General features: G+C 45.5%; 1 protein-coding gene across 13 annotated transcripts in view; it reads right to left on the bottom strand.

Moving 5' to 3' along the window:
* The window catches only part of FRMD4A (FERM domain containing 4A), a 682,989-nt gene that overhangs the window by 235,550 nt on the left and 428,878 nt on the right, over positions 1 to 18,561 (bottom strand). The gene's annotated exons all lie outside the window — the stretch shown is intronic.

Here is an 18,561-nt window from a genome sequence, read left to right as displayed (position 1 = left end):
AAGAAAACAGAAGAGCTGAACAATTCAGCTTGTTTGTTTCACTCTTCTCTATCAGGAGAGAAATGAAAGGAATATAAATGAACTACACCTTTTGCCCAAAATAAATCCCAGGTGGTTTATAAAGTTGCATTTTAAAACCAGGTAGATGATTATTTATCATGCTTCTGTAAGCCTAAAAGCAATGAGGGAAAAAATTATAGTTCGACTACCATACAAATGATTCTAAAAAATAAATTATACTCCACAAGGCCCCATAAGCAAAAGTAAAAAGTTAATGTCAATTTCAGGAAGGCATTGTAACAACTAAAATGGGAATTACTAAATTAAAGATAAAATTGTTTAATTAGTAGATAATCACAACTTAATTAGAAGACCACTAACACTTTCCAGGAAATAGAATGCAAACAGCTAAAAAGTTCAGATAATTGGGCTCTGCTGTTTCTCTTCTAGGAATTCTCCCCATTGAAACAAGAGAAATAGAATAAAGAATTACGCATGGTAATGTTCACCACAATGTGTTCACTCAAGTGCTTATGGCATCTTTATTATGTGCCAGGTATCTTGTTAGATATATAATAATGAATGTGGTTTTGTTCCTATACTTAAGGAACTTTTATGTCCTGTAGAGGAAACACCCAAGTTAACAGGTAGTTGCAGAGCAATCGGTGTGACTGCAGGGCTGGGTATAAAATGCTATGGAATGGGGATGGGGGACACCGTAACTCACACCTGGTGGAACCGTCAGTACCCCAGGGAGGAAGTGATATCTGCAGAACACGGCAACGTGAGGTAAGAAGGGACGAAATGGGAGAGAACATAGAATGTTCTGGACACGTCACCCAGGTAATGAGCTGAAGGACAGAGTGGCGGATAAGGAGGAAACAGTGAGAACTACAGCTGGCCACCATCTTTATGAAAGCAAAGAAGTGGGAACCAATTGTCTGAGTGAGGATGGCTAAATCACTTGAAATAGGAAATAGCCGCTGAGCACTGTTTTCAAGTCAATTTCATCATGAGGCTAAAATGAGGGAGTCTGGAGACAGGGTTGCAGTGGCAAGATCTACAAACACCTGGACCGCAAAGTGATATTAAAGTAGAACCTGTCTTCCTCAATCTATGTATTTCCCCCCAGTGATTCGTAAATGGACACAGAAGGCAAGCATGTCAGATTTACAGATGGCAAAGAGGTTCGGATGGAAGCTTCAAAATGTAAAAGTCGGGGTCATGTTGCTCTTACGGTTTTGTGTCCTGCTCTTCATGCATGTGCTAGAAGCAAAGCATCGGAATAAGGGAATTAAAAGGCGCCCTGCATTCTGCTGTGGTTATACCACTTCTGGAAATCTGTATTCAATTCTGGGTGCCGTATTTTACATGAAAAAAAGAAAGAAACTGGAGAAAGACCAAAGAAGGGTAACCAGGCCAGGTGAAGGTCCAGAAACCAGGACTTGCCAGGACTGCTGGAAAAGCTGCATCTGTGGCCACATATCAAAAGGTCTAGTGGTAGTGTCAGCATACAATCTACTGGCCTTTGAGTGAATTCCGTTATTGATTATATAGAGAGATCATGTATAAACTGGGACTGTCCTGGGCTTACCCGATTGGGAGTTTGAGGGACTTGCTAATCTGATGTGTATAAAGTGAAGGCAGGTTAACTTTGCTTTGGTGGGCAAAAAATAGAACCAATGAGTGGAAATTCCAGAGAACACATTCAAATTCAATAGAAGGAAGAACTTCTGAACAAGCATCATTGTTCAAATGGAATGGATTGCCCCACTACCATTGCAAGTCATCAGGAAGAGACCAGAGACGTTAGCAAGGGAAGTGGTAGAAAGGATTACAGAACTCAGGGACAGACAGACTCTGAGATCCCTTCCCTCCCTCTCCAGTAATGTATAAGTGATGTATAAGACATGGATCTATAGGCAGAGCAAGAAACAAAAGACTTCCAAGAAAATATACTCATTCTGATAGCGGATGTTTTACTTGTAATGTTTCTGGCTACAATACGACAGGCAGTTTGACGAAACAAATTTTTACAACACTCACTCAATGCTTCAGAAGGCTTACAAACATTTCAGTACAGACTGATAGGCACAAACACATTTTGCTACTTTTTGATCCTACCAATTTCTCTTGTGTAAATGTGCGATCAAACATCCTTTATTTAAGACGTAATGCCGTGCGGAAGAGTTATAGCATCTGTTGCTGGTTTGGTAGGGAATTCATGTTCCGTAATTCATTGGTAGAGAATTCAAAGGCTCTGTAATCAAGAACCTTATAACATTGTCCCGGTAACATGAATTTGCCTACTTTGTTTCAGTGTCCAATTTAATCTGTCATTTTATATGACATTTTAAAAAATTTTTGCTTATATTGTGATCAATGGAAGGATACAGTATTATTTACAACCATGGGTCTTATTATACAGTAAGTTTTCAGTTGTAAACATTTTGTTGATTTAAAATGATAATATGTGTGATTAAAGTAGAATGATGTGACTGCCATAATAGGCACACAAGAAATATTTTGTATGAATCATAAACATAGATTTAAATAGTGTGTATCATTATATGCAGAATTCCAAGGGCAATTATGTAATATAGGTACTATACAACTTAATATGCACTCAGTGAACTATGTTTTAATTTGCCTATTCTGTAGAAACATGCCCCAAAAGCCAGTGTCAGGAACATGTGCATTCTTTGTCATTACATACCTATGTGACAAGCAGAATCCATTTGGATCTGCCCTCCGTGGTGGGTGAAGCCACACAGATAAGAGTTGGGGAATGGGCTCCCCTCCTTGTAAACAATCTTCTTTGTGTATTACTATGATTGTACTCTCCACTGCCTCCCAGGGAGGTGTGGGGCAGAAAATAGTATTCTAGACCATCTGCAAGTTTTCCAAATTCCACCCTCAGGTCTTTGGTGGCTCTTGACACACGGTGGGAAAACGGCCACCTATGAAGTTGGTATGACCTGCTGGGCCACCTGATTTGCAAAAGCTGCAATGGGCACAGAGCGCCCCTGTCTTAAGTGCCTGAGTCCAAAGGCCACATGCTCAAGTGCCAGGTCCTGCCATCTTTAGCGGGAAGCATCCCACCCTGACAGCTGACTCCAGCAACCCCTTAAATCAGACCAAACTTCTAATGATGTCACAGCAAGACACATCTGAGAAAAAGGATCACTCAGAACTGGAGAAACACGAATCCTACGCGGGGGTCTCAGCTGCAGGAGGTCGAAAGGAAGTCTCCGACCTGCCTCATCCTGACACAGAGCTGCAGGGAGAGCTCAGGGACTTGTAGTGCTTTAACGGGGGGAGGTTTCCACTGCGACTTTGCCATCCACACAGGGCAGTCCATCCGGGCTGGAGGCTGCCGCCTTTCTGTTTACATAACCAAGTACTCTGGAAAGAGTTCTGCTGGAATGTTGCTGGCAGGGACTTCTTGCTCTTGCATGAGCTGTGCTGGCAGATCCCTCCTTCCATTCTTCTTGGGAGAGGTTTTGACCCTGGCTGGCTGCCCCCCAAACCATCCCAGACACTTCATGGAGATCTGCCCTGGGCGCCTGGTCCGGTGGCAGCAGCTCCCAGGAGGGGACAAGTCCTAGAGCTGCTCTTCATGTAAGCCTGGGCATGGAGGGTCAGGCCAGAGAGGGGTGGAAAGGGTGAGGGAGAGGGCACCCAAACCCAAAAAGGCCCCCCCCTTCCTCATCAAGCCTCTCAGTGGAAATGCTGTCCCACACAATGCAATGGGCCCGGCGAACGCGAGTTCTAAATATATCCAGGGTGCATATCATTAGTGAGCAGTTACAGAAATAAAGACATTATGTTGTATCTGTTAGTCAAATCAAAAATTCTAATTGGACACCGAACAATTTCTCAAAGCTTTCAGCAGGAGGTAATTACTGTGTTGACTACTTGTAGCAAAAAAAAAAAAAAAAAAAAAAAAAAAAAAAAGGCTGAAATGGAGCCTAGCGTTTGGGCTGTTTCCATGTTTCCATGAAAGAAGGAAGGAGAGAGATGTTTCTGCCTGAATCTGAGCTGATAGAAAGCTGGCTGGACTCCTGATCTTTGCTTCTTCCTGGTTTAACCAATGCCACTGGTAGCAAGCAGCTCACCATGACACACCAAGCCCTTTGGTAACCAAGCTGCAGTGTATTTTCAGCATCACCTTCAGAAAAGACCTGGAAATAAGGCCGGGCATGGTGGCTCAAGCCTGTAATCCCAGCAGTTTGGGAGGCCGAGGCAGGCAGATCACCTGAGATCAGGAGTTTGAGACCAGCCTGGCCAGCATGGCAAAACCTCAGCTCCACTAAAAATACAAAAATTAGCTGGGCATGATGGTGAATGCCTGTAATCCCAGCTTACTGGAGAGGCTGAGGTAGGACAATCACTTGAACTTAGGAGGTGGAGGTTACAGTGAGCTGAGATCATGCCACTGCACACCAATTCCAACCTGGGGACAGAGTGAGACTCCATCTCAAAAATAAATAAATAAGAAAGAAAAGAGCAGGGAGTGGGTCTGTGACTAGATCATGGTATAGGGAAAGCCAGAATTTTAAATCAGGACAGATAGATGAGGTGGGGACAGTGATGACATTTTATATCCTTCCTCGTGTCTAGTCCTGAGTGTCACACAAATTATTAACTAAAAGTACAGGGTCACAATTCCTGATTGGGGTGATGGTTTCCCTGGTATAATCATATATCAAGACACACCCAACAGTATATTTTAAATATGTATCCTTCATTGTATGTCAATGATATAATAACAAATCAATTTAAATATGAGAGTTCGCACTTTGTGAGGCTGAGACTGACCAGCCTGGACAACACAGTGAGACCCCCCATCTCTAAAAAAAAAAAAAAAAAAATATGAAAATTAGCCAGGTGTGGTGGCTCACGCCTGTAATCCAGTGCTTTGGGCTGGAGTTCAAAACCAGCTCAGGCAACATAGCAAGACCCCATCTCTCCAAAAGAAACTTAAAAAAAAAATTAGCTGGCTCATGCCTGTAATCCCAGCACTTTGGGAGGCAGAGGTGGGTGGATCTCCTGAGGTCAGGAGTTCAAGACTAGCCTGATCAACATAGTGAAACCCCGTCTCTACTAAAAATATATATTTAAAAAATTAGCTGGGCGTGGTACTGGGGGCCTGTCATCTCAGCTACTCAGGAGGCAGAGGTTGCAATGAGCCGAGATTGCACCATTGCACTCCAGCCTGGGCAATAAGAGCGAGATTCGTCTCAAAAAAAAAAAAAAAGAAAAAAAATTAGCCCGGCTTGGTGGCATGTGCCTATAGTCCCTAGTACTCAGGAGGCTGAGTTGGGAGAATTGCCTGAGCCCAGGAATTCGAGTCTACACTGAGCCATGATGATACCACATACTCCATCCTGGGCAACAGGGTAATACCACACCCCCCGCAAAATAAATAAAATAAAACAGGAGAGAGAAATTTGTTTCACGTTATCAAAAGGAGGTCATCAGAGGCATGATATTGAGGGTTCAATTTGTACAATAGCACATCTCAACAGAATTCTTCACACATTGAGGAATTCTTTTCTTCTTCCTCCCCTTCCTCCTCCTCTTCCTCCTCCTCCTCCTGCTCTTCTCCCTCTTCTTCTTCGCCTTCCTCCTCCTTCTCCTTTCTCTTCTTCTTCCTCCTCCTCCTCTTCCTCCTTTCTCTCTCCTCCCTTCTCCTTTTCCTTCTCCTCCTTCTTTTTGTAGAGATTAGGTCTCACCATGTGACCCAGGCTGGTCTCAAACTCCTGGCCTCAAGTGATTCTCCCATCTCAGCCTCCTGAGTTGCTGGGATTACAGGTGTGAGCCACCACACCTGGCCATTTTTCATAGGTTATATTCTTTTTATTTGAAGTCTGGGGCTTACGTATTTTCCCAGATGCTGTCATACTCAGGAGCTGGCGGTCTTTTATGCTTTAAATATCATTTGTACGTGGGTGAGCTTCAACTCTGTGTCTCCACTGCGGTGTCTCCTGATCCCGGTTTGTGGAGAAGTATGCACAAAACTGCCCTCTGCACACCTCACTTGGAGCCCTGTTAAACACCCCAACCTCAGCGAGTCCCAGATGGAATTCCTGATCTCAGTTTCCCCCAAACCACAGCTTCCCCTCCCCGGTAATGGTAGCTCTGCCTTGTCATCTCCACCTCCTGCCCTTTTGGTCCCAAGTTCTGTACTCTTCATATCCTACATCAAACCCCCAGAAAATCCTATGGGTTTTGTCTTCAGAATATCTAGAACGTGAACATTTTTCATCATCATCATCTTCATCATCATCACCATCACTTATCTGGATTCTTGCAAATGTGCTTCCAACTCTTCCCACCTTGCAGTCTCACCCCACATGGCACCCAAACCACCCCCGTCTGACTTCTGTGGGACCAGGGGCTCCCCAGCTCCACATTGCCCCCCAGGGTAGAGCCTTAAAGGTCCATGTGACTCCCACCAGTCCTCACCCTGTACCACACGGCTCTGTGACACCGAACCCCTCCTGTTCCCTACCACACTCCTGCCTCAGTACCTTTGATGAACTCTGTCCTCTGCTTGGAATGCTCCCCACCTCCTGACGCCCACCTGGCTCACCTCTTCACATCCTTTCAGTCTTTGCCCAGTGACTACCTTTCCTAGGGGTCTACAAGACCCCTGCATTTCAAAGAGCAACTTATCACATTTCCCTTCCTCTGCATCATTTTTCTTTGTAGCAATTGCCAGCTTCTAGCATCCTCTGTCATTTACTTACAGATCACGTGGACTGCCTGCCCCTTCTCCTTCGAACACAAGCTCCCCAGGGGCAAGACTTGGTTGGTTTTTCTCACTGCCACATTCCTGGAACGTACAAGGCATGACAATAGGTATGTGTTGGATGACTGAGTAACTGGGTGCATGCATGAATGAATGAACTTGTGACATTCAAATACTTTCCGTCATTTGGGGGTTTGCCAGGGTAGCACTTCCATAGAAAAAAAAGAGCTGGGTGTGGTGGCTCAGACCTGTAATCCCAGAGCTTTGAGAGGCTGAAGTAGAAGGATCACTTGAGGTCAGAGTTCAAGGTCATCCTGGGCAATCTAGTGAGAACCCCATCTCAAAAAAAAAGTATTTGGGCATGGTGGTATATGCCTGTAGTCCCAGATACTGGGGAGACTGAGATGGGAGGGTCACTTAAGCCCAGGAGTTTGAGGCTGCACTGAGCTATGACTGCACCACTGCACTCTGGTCTGAGTGACAGAACAAGAATGGGCCAGAGAGAGAAAGAGGGTTGTCACACTATCCTTATTCTCTTCCCTTTTGATATTAAAACAGGCAAAGAGAGAAGGCAGAGCTGCCTAGCAGAGAGAGGAGCTGAGCACAGGTAGGGACCCTGGGCTGGAGTAGGAAATAGTCCCTACAGATCTATGCAAATGATCTGCAAGTCGAGAAAGGAGAAATCACAAGGTGTCAGTGAGTTCCACAGTTACATTTCTGAGCACCTGCCAAATGCCAGGGATAACGCTGCGTGCTGTGCAATCAACGATGAAGAAGATATGGTCAGATCCCTAAAAAGTGATAGCGGGAGGCATGTCAACAGGTCGTTCTCGTCACTGGGATCAAACTGGGACTGCCATCTAGCATGGATGCTTCAGAAGAATAGAGTAGGAGAACTTGCCTCTGCTTGGAGGAACAGGAGCAGGGTTCTTTACTCCAACACTGGATGCTTGGAGTAAAGAATGAGCAGGAGCGTTTCAGGCAGGAAAGGAATGGGAGGGGCATGGCAATGTGAAGGGAGCAATTGTAAAGGCTGAAGTTCAGATGAAGTCAAACATGGTTGGGGAGAGGCAAGGGTGTGTGTGTGTGTGTGTGTGTGTGTCTGTGAGCACGTTTGTGTGTGATGGTTAACGTAAGATGTTTAAGAAATAAGAAGCCCATAGAGGCTAGGCATGGTGGCTCACACCTGTAATTCCAGCACATTAGGAGGCTGAGGCAGGCAGATCACAAAGTCAGGAGTTCAAGACCAGCCTGGCCATTATGGTGAAACCCTGTCTCTATTAAAAAAAAAAAACAAAAATTAGCCAGGCATGGTGGCAGACACCTGTAGTCCCAGCTACTTGGGAGGCTGAGGCAGGAGAATCTCTTGAACCTGGGAGGCGGAGGTTGCAGTGATTGCACCACTGTACTCCAGCCTAGGTGACAGAGGGAGATTCTGTATCAAAAAAAAAAAAAAAAAAAAAAAAGGCCCTAGATTGTGATGGGCCTTTTGTTCCATGTTAAGGATTGTGGTCTACAGAGAATGCAGGTGCAGGGGTGGGGGCTGTGGATGTGGCGGGGGTATAGGAAGCTGGTAAAAGGATAAGCTGTGATGATTTTTCAATGACTCAGGAAAGAGAGCCCCTAAACTGTGACAATGGCAGCAGCACCTCACGCTAAAAGAATGTCAGAAGACAATGTATGGACAAGGCACTGGAGAAATTTGATTGGAAAGATTAGCTGCAGAAGAGCTGACTCCTGGCAATGCCAAAAGAGGAAGCTCGAGGCCGGCACAGTGAGTCACATCACGGGACAATGAGGTCTGAGCCTTGGAGGAAGAGGAAGAGGAGTAATGAGAAAATCACAGGTGGGACCAGTACTCACAAAGGGAAACAGCAAAGCATTTGTAAGCTCTGGAATCGCCAGGCTGCTTTGGGGAATAGTACTTAGGGAGCACTGGTAAGTAGCCAAACCCAGAATCAGCCATTTCAAAGCCAGATGGACAGACAGGCTCCTTCAGGAAAGGTCTGCTGGGAAGACACAGGGCAGACGCCATGTGTCCTCTTCGTCCTCACTGCCCAGCCAGCAGGGCAAGCCATGGCACCTGACCTCCTCCATCCCATCTTTCCTACAAACGACGAATGCTCGCATATTGGCTTTTATCTACATCCAATACAAAACCAAAAAAGCCACAGTATAAAACTTAGAGTTCATGCTTTCTTTTTTCTTGAGACACATGCTCTGTCACCCAGGCAGTAGTGCAGTGTCACTATCACGGCTCACTGCAACCTCCGCCTTCTGGACTCAAGCGATCCTCCCACCTCAGTCTCCTGAGTAGCTGAGACTATGGTGCATGTCACCACACCCGGCTATTTTTTGTATTTTTTATAGAGATGGGGTTTTACCACGTTGACCAGGCTCATCTCAAACTCCTGACCACAAGTGATCCTCTGGCCTCGGCCCCCCAAAGTGCTGGGATTACAGGTGTGAGCCACTGCGCCCAGCCAGTTTACGAAATTTTTTAGTTGGGTTTTGTCAGTTTGCTAGGAGTGGGGTTAGTTTCATTGGAAAAAAGCAAAGGAGGATCTAGCTGCTTAAGAAACAAAGTGTTGGCCGGGCATGATGTCTCACGCCTGTAATCCCAGCACTTTGGGAGGCTGAGGCAGGCGGATCACCTGAGGTCAGGAGTTCAAGACTAGCCTGGCCAACATGGTGAAACCCCATCTCTACTAAAAATACAAAAAAAAAATTAGCCGGGTGCAGGGGTGCATGCCTGTAATACCAGCTACTCGGGAGGCTGAGGCAGGAGAATCGCTTGAACCCGGGAGGTGGAGGTTGCAGTGAGCCAGGATCACACCACTGCACTCCAGACTGGGTTAAAAAGCGACTTCGTCTCAAAGAAATAAAGAAACAAAGCACTGTGTTTTTGAATAGTATTCTCTGAGTATTTGGATACCTCTCCCACTTGGAAATTGCAGATCTCTGCATGGAAATAACACAAAATATCGACTGATTTACAACTGTAGGAACAGGAAGGCAAACCAACTAAATTGTTGTGGATGACAAAAGCCATATTTTCCACAGTAAAGTAAGGAAGGAACCACAAACAAGTACCAGCTTATAATTTCTCCATCAAATGACAGACACACTCCACCCTGTCTAGGCAAAAGATGGCCATAAGCTGTCCCTTAGGGCTCACCGAAAATATATCCTAGGCTTGGATGCAGATATAATGTTCTATAAATACTCTCCCTGTTTGCACATTTGCTTAATGTCTTTCTTCTGTTGCCTGTGTGTGCCTGTTTAATCAGTCTCCAGAAGACAGATGATCTCTCCTTCTGATTTTATTGAACATTTAGTAGGTTATTAAGTGCTTAAAAATTTTTTGATGAATATTATGCAAATTGACACGGTGACTTCTTGTATTACAAGGAAACTATCCCAGTATTTTCACCATGCTTGAGTGGTTGATGTAATGGAAAAGGAAAAAAAAAAAAAAAAACTCCAAAAGGCAAAAGGAGTCCCGTATGCTCACGATCTAGGCTTATTTCTGCCATTAACTTGTTGCATTAATGAGTTGGGTGGAATATAATAAATAAATAGTAGTTGAAAATCTCCCTCATTAATGGCAATAAATGGGAAGTACTCAAAGAACATTATGGAGTGGTTACAGTGTTGCCTTTTTTGTTCAGAAAAGGATGGAACTGCCATTCATTGACCTAATCTTCATAATTATTTTCTAGGTTTTTTTCAAAATAAAAACTCTTTCTGGTCACTTTTGAAAAAGAATTGTCAAGCATGGAAGCTCATGCCTGTAATCCCAGCACTTTGGGAGGCTGAGGCAGGTGGATCACTAGGTCAGGAGTTCAAGACCAGCCTGGCTAACACAGTGAAACCCCGTCTCTACTAAAAATACAAAAAATTAACCGGGCGTGGTGCGGCACGCTTGTAATCCCAGCTACTTGAGAGGCTGAGGCAGGAGAACTGCTTGAACTCAGGAGGCAGAGGCTACAGTGAGCCAAGATCACGTCACTGCACTCCAGCCTGGGTGATAGAGTAAGACTCCATCTTGAGAAAAAAAAAAAAAAAAAAAAAAAGAAAATTAAGGGATTTTAGAAATTCTTAGAATTGGTGACATAATACATTAGGTCACAGGCAAAGTCGTCTGTCCTTTCTTCATCTTGAGCAAAAAAAAAAAAAAAAAGAAAGAAAATTAAGGGATTTTAGAAATTCTTAGAATTGGTGACATAATACATTAGGTCACAGGCAAAGTCATCTGTCCTTTCTTCTTTCCCCTCCCACAACCAACCTTCTCTACCGAAACGTTCCAGGACTCCCTGGAGACCCAGTCGTAGCAGATGAGCTCCCAGTGATATACCCAATCCCTTTCCACAGCTAGAAGTCTCTATGACATCCTGCCACCTGCCATTCTTCACAAACCCTTTCTGTTCCTAACAAGGTAAGAAGGTCTAGGGTCATGCCTTCATCTGCAGAACCCTTTCTGAAAGGCTAAGTGACACTTACGAAATATCAGAGCTAACATTTGTCCACTTACACTGCTTTCTGTCCATAAAATTCATTTCAGTTTTATAAGTGAGGATGCATTATTGATTTCAGTAGCACCTCTGCTTCCACAGCCAGCTGCCTTCTTCAAGGGTTCAAATCCCCCCACCCAAAGTTAGCATCCTTGAGCCTTCCAGTAATATAAGTAAGCCAGGTTGGGGAGGGGGAAATACGAAGACAAACTCTCTTATTCCAGAACAGTCTCCTGGCCAAATGCAGTAGCTCATGCCTGCCCCAGGGTTTGGAAAGCCAAGACAGGAGGCTCATTTGAGGCCGGGAGTTTGAGACCAGACTAGCAAACATAGCAAGATCCCATCTCTCCAGAAAAAAGAGTCTCCCATACTGTTTGAGAGTTAGATGCTTCACAGATATTAACTCATTTGCTCCTCTGAATGTTACTTATAAATAAAGCAACCAAGTCTCAGAGAGATTCAGTAATTCACCCAAGGCCACATAAGCAGCAGCAGAGTTAGACAACCAAACCCAGGGCGAGATGGCACCACCCTCCCCTCTGTTTGCCATCCCAGGTTGCACCACGCAGATCCGTGTCAGGAGGCAGGGACTCCAGCCTTGGTACAGCAGCTGAGACCAGGGCAAGGTCCCTCAATGCCTGTGTGCTCTTGCTCATTTGCAAAAACTATCTAGACACCCCCTTTCATTCCTAAAGCACCATATCACTAAAACGTTTGATTGGTTGGCTAATCCCCCGATCACCCATGCACGTGGTTTGTAGACTACACCAGGCATTGACTGTGATGGGCAGCCCGTGGCTGCAGCTCTTGCTAACAGTAGCCCTTGCTTCAACTGCCTTCTGTACATGCTTCTCCCCTCCTGCCAAGACCTGCAGGCTACATCTGTGCTGCTGGTCACTCTGTAGTTCCTCTGTTACAAAACACTCAAGCAGCCCCATAAAAGGGGATTGAGGAGGCTGAACACTGCTCCCCATTGTGCTGCACTCAGTGTCTGCTTCATGTCCTCATCACCCTCCCCTCTCTTCTGCTCTCTCTCTGGGAAACAGAGAAATAAATATCAGATATGTATCGGGGTGGCCAGCGGGAGTAGGGAGATGGGCAAGCCGACACTAGACTCCTGGCTATTGGTAGGTATGTCGCCTAGCTCTGGAGGACCTCACACTGTCTGGCTTCCTAGTTCGGATTTGTCACATCTACATACTTCTTCCCAGGCATGTGGCGAAAGTGTAATTGTGCATTTTATGGTTATGAATGGCACAGCCCAGCAACTCGCCGATTATTATTTCCATTCCCTGTCATGCATTATCGATCTAATTCCCCATTACATGCCATTTTTTTTTTTCATGCTTTCCCCATACAGCAAGGGCAAAGAAAGGCAAAAGCCCTGCAAAGAAAGCGACCTTACCAAAGAACAGGCTAATCCCACAGGAAATTGTGGAGTGATAGCTTCAGATGTGCCAGGAGAGGTTTTGGCTTTGAAGTGAAAAGTACCATTATGAGGTTTGATATTTTGCATTAGGACCAGGAGCCCAGACTTTAAGGTTGGTAATGTATTGCTAACTGAGCAAGAGGAGCCACCCCACAGTATAGACGCAGAAGAGTTTAGACACAGGAGGGCCTAACAAGCGACACTGGATCTGTTTAGACTTCAGAAACCTGAAAAACCAGCCAAGCATGGTGGCAGGTGCCTATGGTCCCAACTACTCCAGGAGACTAAAATGGGAGGTCTGCTTGAGCCCAAGAGTTGGAGGTCACAATGAGCTACCATTGCACCATTACACCACAGCCTGGGCAGCAGAGGCCGAACACTGCTGGGGTGTTTAGACCACTGGGGTTTTCCAGATTTCTTTCTTTTTTAACTTTCCTTTTACTTTTTAGAGACAGGGTCTCCTTATGTCGCGCAGTCTGGAGTGCAATGGTGCGATCGCAGCAAACTGCAGCCTCCAACTTTTGGACTCAAGCAATCCTCCCATTTGAGCCTCCGGGAGTAGCTGTGACTACAGGCACATACCACCATGCTTGGCTGGCTTCTCAGGTTTCTGAAGTCTAAGCAGATCCATGTTGTGGTGTGGTCTGAAACATTCACTTGGTGATTTGCTTATACAACCAGGGTCCAGAGAGTGCTTAACACGCACAGAAGGTTAATGTAGTGAGTGTCTGCATACAAAATGTATGCAGTAGCCATGGATGGGCAAATAGTGGCTAAGAAGACAGCAACGTCATGAGGTCAAGAGATCAAGACCATCCTGGCCAATATGGTGAAATCCTGTCTCCACCAAAAATACAAAAATTAGTTGGGTGTGGTGGCACGCGCCTGTAGTCCCAGCTACTCAGGAGGCTGGGGCAGGAGAATTGCTTGAAACTGGGAGGCAGAGGTTGCAGTAAGCTGAGATCGTGACATTGCACTCCAGCCTGGCAACAAAGTGAGACTCTGTCTCAAAAAAATAAGAAGACAGGAGCAAGGAACGTGTGAATATAAGTCAGAGTCTGGGGCAAAGGGTACGCATGTACCAGTGCTCTTGACCACACACAAGTTTCTTCTTGTATTGCATCATTCAGTGGCCAGCCTCCTCTTTTTTTTGTTTTGTTTTGTTTTGTTTTTTAGATGGAATCTTGCTCTGTCGCCCAGGCTGGAGTATAGTGGTGGTGATCTCAGCTCACTGCAACCTCTACCTCCAGGGTTCAAGCAATTCTCTTGCCCCAGCCTCCTGAGTAGCTGGGATTACAGGTGCATGCTACCACACCCGGCCAATTCTTATGGAGATGGGGTTTCACTATGTTCGTCAGGCTGGTCTTGAAGTCCTGACCTCGTGATCCACCCACATCAGCCTCCCAAACCACTGGGATTACAGGTGTGAGCAACGTGCCTGGCCGGAGATCCACCTTTAAAACAAAAAGCCAGAAAACTCCACAAGGCATAGTGATCGCACTTCCTAACAAGCTATATCCTACAAGCTACTTCTCTGAATGAGAGTTAGTTATGCTTGTCCATCTGTAGGGAGGTTACTCATTTGGTTCAAACTGAGACCACCACTCATTTCTTCTTGATTATTTCGTAGTAATAAGCCCACTGAACTGAACTGGATTCCCTACAGTCCTCCATTCCTTTCCAACAGTCGTGGCTTTTATTCTTAGCAGTGATCTCCACCTTTAAGTGGAAGAGGAAGACTGTCTATCTTTAGGGAGAAAATGCCCAATTTCCAATGATATAGTTAAGAACTGGACATACATGCACGCACACACCCACACACACACAGGCCCCCTCAATAAGCATCAGTGCAACGTACTAAACAGTAGCACCAGCTCTGATCGTCTTCTGTAAAAGTAAGAGAGGAACAGTGATAGGTATTCTTTGAATAATGTCCCACTGGTGGTAGAGCTGGTTACTTGCAATGTATGGGTGTGTCTAAATTATTCCTTACAAGAGAAAGACGCGCTGATTCCACGGGACAAAGGAAAGGGTGGCAGCTGATGGATTTAGGGAGCTAAAATGAAACTGCTGTGGAGAGAATTTTTGATAAGCTGGATTTATGCTGATGCGGAAATCTGATTGCAGAAGACAGCGGTGAGACCGTCTGGCCTTTGCGTGCCATCCTGACTCCAAAGCCCAAAGTTCCAAGAGCTACTGTACCAGTTCTGGAGATGAAATGTTCTGAAGCAAAACAATGGAAAATACTACTGTTGTACTTGAGTCTAATTACGGCTGGAATAAACACCTCAAGAGAAAACGCAGCACAACTTTCCCTGCGAGATCAGATTCTTAGCAGCCACTTCCCCCAGTTCTCTGACTCTGATTTGCTATTGTAGGAAAAACCAAAATATCTACATACCCTCCACAACTGATGCGATGATCCCTTTGCTTCCTCTTCTCATGTCAGTGCCTAACTTTTCAGAGACATCCAACATCTTTTTATTTATTTATTTTTTGAGTTGGAGTCTCACTCTGCCACCCAAACTGGAGTGTAATGGTGCAATCTTGGCTCACTGCAGCCTCCGCCTCCTGGGTTCAAGCAATTCTGCCTCAGCCTCCCGAGTAGCTGGGATTACAGATGCCCACCAGCATATCTGGCTAACTTTTGTATTTTTAGTAGAGACAGCTTTTCACCATGTTGGACCAGGCTGGTCTCGAACTCCTGGCTCAGGTGATCGGCCTGCCTCAACCTCCCAAAGTTCTGGGATTACAGACGTAAGCCACGGACCCCGTCCCCAACATGTCTTTGTGGTTGTTGTTCCTTTCATGATATTTCTAGAGAGCAGTGGACAGCACAGTATCAGAAATAGGCAAGGTGGGGTGACTGGATTAAAAACGCAATGTCCTGGGGAGGTCATGAGGGTACATGGGCCTGAGTTACCTGCTGATCCTGTTAAGGTAAGAGAGCTCCTGTTTTAGCTCAAGAGGAATATAGTTTTTAGGGTTTAGACGGAAGAATCATTAGAAGGTCATTACCCTATTGCCCTCCTATGAGGCCCCAGAAATTGCTTCTAAGATGCTGAGATTTTTTCACAACAAATAAACCAAAAAAGAGAATTTCTGCCACAAGTGTTATCATCACATCAGGTGCTATCCAAAAAATATGACGTATGAATTGAAGTCACTGCTGACCCCAGACTGAGACATTCTAATACTCTATGGAGAGTAGTTTAAAAGAACTTCATAAGCTAGTTAACTGTTAGCATGTCTATTTCTCATTTTGACATACTGAACTAGGAATTCTCCAAATTTATACTGTTCCTTTTTTAAAAATATGCAAAACTATTTAAGAACAAAGATTCAGATTGTAAATTGCCCCATTATAGTTTCATTCAGTGTGATGCGTCAGGCTAAACCCAAGTCTGGTAAGGGGTAAGTATATGGCTTGCAGGACACATGAATTGAACTACAAGTGTGGTGTGCACACACGTGCATGCAGACATAAACAATGTGAACCAAGTGGTATATTTACGCAGTAAAGTCAGTAATGATCTTTGATGGTCATTTCGCCGGACACTTAAAGACAAAGGTAGCCTGGCAAGTACCCTCAATAGGAGACCTCTGAACCTTCCACATCCCTTTCTTTCACATTACAAACCAATCCCACTTTTTGCATCCACTCTTTAAGGCTTACTCAAGAGATCTTTCCTTGGTACTTCTTGCATGTCTGCTATTCTAGAGAGCTCTTCTCCCAAGTTCCAGAACCAAATAAGGACTCATTGTGTGTCTTTCCTTTGACCTCAGGCTGTAACTTTGCTGTGACAATAAAATCAAGGGTGGTGCGCATCTGGGACACTGTTTTCATGGATTATGAAATCAGCAACTCACTGAACCTCAAGGGGTCTCAGTTTCCCCAATGACAGGATCATGCTAATAGCACCAGCCACCTGCCAGGCTATCGGGGGACTTGATAACAATGTCTACAAATTACAAAGAGACCCTGTGCCATAAATAACAAGTCTTATTAATAAAATTAGTTCAAGACAAATGCCAAAAACAATATAGCAATAGCAGTGGCAGATCACACTTGGTCAGAACAAAAGAAGGTGGAGAGATTTTCTGATCCTCATTTCTACTAAACAATTCCCCTTCAATGAATTTAATTCCCCTTTATTTTTTTCCCTAAAACATTACTTCTACCCACACAACTTTAAGCACCAGTCATTACTTCTCTCCTACTTAGCTGAAGGAAACACTGTATTCATTGGCTGGACAATCTAGTGTTAATTTCAAAGCGAGTCCAAATATTGCCTCTAATTCAATTAATTGTAGCTTTTTAACTTCTCAGGACCAAGTGGATTCAAATCTATTTGCCACAGGACCCATATTGCTGCTGCACCCTGAATAAACTCAAACATCCTTTGTAACAGAATGGATCCAACAGAGTACAACGTACAAATTGGCTCATCTCCTGACCTTCTAGGTTGCAAGAGACAAGCCTAACACTTTGAGAACCAAACCAGATTTCTGTTGATTTGACACTTTGGGCATCTGGCCCTATCCAAGTCACACTTCAACATAAATGGGGCTTAATGCTATGAATGGGCTTGATGCAATTTAAAGACCAAAAACAAAATAATGAAATGTGTCTTCCTCTCCCCTCACTCCTGCACCCCCCCCCCCACCCCACCAATGCAAAAGCACTTTGCTGCACATTTGAAGGACGAGGCATACACAGCTAAGTTTCACGAAGTCAAAGGGACACATTACTGTATCCAATTCCTAAGGTACTTTCCCCAGTGTCAGCAGTGGCTTCCCAGGATGAAGTCAGCAGTTTGTCCCGGGTTCTCTGAGCGGTGCTTTCCCACAGATCAGTCACGCTGATGGAAAAGGACGACTTACGGATGCAGAGGTGGAAGGGGGGTACCAGCGGCTGAACCCTCAATCAGGTCAAGGCACATCCAATCCCAATAGAACCGGCTGTCACCACCGACCAGCTCAGACTTAGAAATGTGCCTGTCTAGGTTTTCCAAGCAACCCCTTTCATCACTATCTGTGAGGATTCCAACTGAAAGAAGCCAGAAACAGCAGTAGCAGCGTCTCCATCGGGATGCTCCATTCATACGGGAGCCAGAGCCGCGCATCCATTCATGGTGGGGTCAGCGAGTCCTTTGCGGGCATTGGTTCTCACGTCTCAGCAAGCTGCACATCCCGGGGGGCTGGCATGGCTGCCTCGTTCAGAATGAGGATGTCTATTAAGAAGCCGCCGCCAGAGCTATTATTAGCACAGCCACCCCTTGGAAATTTCGCAGAATACGCCTGAATCTACGAGCAGTTACTCTGCTCACAGGGTACTGGAGAAAAAGGCACCGAGTCGCTCGTTACACACAGGCAACCCACACAGCTCTCTCTCCGTGCGGCACCACCGGGGAATCTTTTCCGAATTCAACGTGCACCAACATTTGAGCAGCTGCCTCCAATATAGAAGCAACGCATTTAGCCAATTTTAAGTGAGCACGTACTCAAGGGGGGTTCCCTTCTGTTTTCCTCCCTTTCCCAGCGTCCGTTTTCTCTGCATCAAACTTGCTGCAGCCATTTGGAACGTAAAAAGCAGCCCATCTTAGCTGCCTCGGGCAGCGGCGACCGCGGCCGGCCCCGCCACCCTTGTCTGCAACGCCTTGTCCTGCACCCCCAGGAAAGGGCTCCTCTGTCACCTCCAAAAATTGGTTTTTAAAAAGCCCACCCAGCCTGCCTAAAGCCACGTCCTTTCCAATCTCCCCATGTGGATTCGGACAGCGTGGGACTGCAGTGCCCAAGGTGGGGTGAGGTGGGGTGGGGGGGAGAGCGCGGGTGCCGCGGGGAGGGCTGCAGCAGAACAC

This window comes from Saimiri boliviensis, chromosome 8 (genome assembly GCF_048565385.1).
Source record: "Saimiri boliviensis isolate mSaiBol1 chromosome 8, mSaiBol1.pri, whole genome shotgun sequence".
Classification (NCBI taxonomy): Eukaryota; Metazoa; Chordata; class Mammalia; order Primates; family Cebidae; genus Saimiri; species Saimiri boliviensis.
Note: the sequence above shows the minus strand (reverse complement) of the source record. Positions and strands in the feature narration are given on the sequence as shown.